At 42.1% G+C, this 1032-nt stretch overlaps 1 non-coding gene across 1 annotated transcript; it reads right to left on the bottom strand.

Annotated features, from left to right (window-relative positions):
- Positions 1–602: 602 nt before the first annotated feature.
- On the bottom strand, positions 603–706 carry LOC111721855. Its single transcript, XR_002770859.1, has one exon. It is a non-coding gene; the product is annotated as a U6 spliceosomal RNA (small nuclear RNA).
- Between the last annotated feature and the right edge of the window lie 326 nt (positions 707–1032).

A 1032-nucleotide genomic window follows, 5' to 3' on the forward strand; every position in this document is an offset into this window, starting at 1 on the left:
TGCCACAGAATTTCTTACTGCCTCCTGATTCAAACTGAAAAATTGTTCTGTCTTAAGTACTTTCCCAATAGCCTTCTTGAGCATTGGTGGTTATTCTTCCGCATTCTTTGTTACAATTATCTTCTTGCAGCAAAACAATCTTAAAATGCAGAGGCTTAAAGATATTTTGTGGATCTGGAGCTTAGGAAGGGCTCAGCTGGCATTTCTTTTCATGATCCACATGGCATCAGCTGAGACAGCTGGGGCTGGAGGATCCACTTCCAAGATGGCTTCTTCACTCACACACCTGGTGCCCCAAGTACTTCTTGGCATCAGTCTTTTCTCCAATTTTGTTCTTACTTTATGGCCTCTCCACATGACTTTCTTGGGCTTCCTCACAAGCAGGGTATGTCTCAGAGTAAACTATTTTATTACAAAGTGGATGCTTTCCCCAGAGGAAATCTTCCAAGAGACTCAAGCAGAAGCTAGCGCGCTTCTTACAGCTCAGCTCAGAACATCATTTAGCCCATATTCTATCGACCAGGCAAATCGCTAAAACCCACCCAGGTTCAAGGGGAATTAGACTTCAACTCTTTATTTTATTTTTTTATTTTAATTAAAAAAAAAATACGGAACGCTTCACGAATTTGCATGTCATCCTTGCACAGGGGCCATGCTAATCTCTGTATAGTTCCAATTCCAGTATATGCGCTGCCGAAGTGAGCACTAGACTCCAACTCTTAATGGGAAAAATAACAAAGAAATTGTGGCCATAGATAATCTACCATGTCTCATATCTCAGAGATCAGAGATGGGATAGCATTCTCTCAGCTCCCCTTTTCCTCCCCTTTGTCTTATTTCCAAGTTACTCCTCCATCCCTTCTAGTTTGGGTTCTGCTTCCATCCCTTCCTTCAGGCAGCATCCTCCTTGTTATGCTACACTTTTATTCTGCATCACTGCATCCCATAGAAGTTGTCAGTCTTATCTTACTGATCATAGCTGCTTTTGTCATGTTGACCAATCCCTTTTTCTTTGGCTTCCATGGAACCAAC

The sequence above is a fragment of the Otolemur garnettii genome, unplaced genomic scaffold, assembly GCF_000181295.1.
Source record: "Otolemur garnettii isolate 467f Iridium unplaced genomic scaffold, OtoGar3 scaffold00192, whole genome shotgun sequence".
Taxonomy (NCBI): domain Eukaryota; kingdom Metazoa; phylum Chordata; class Mammalia; order Primates; family Galagidae; genus Otolemur; species Otolemur garnettii.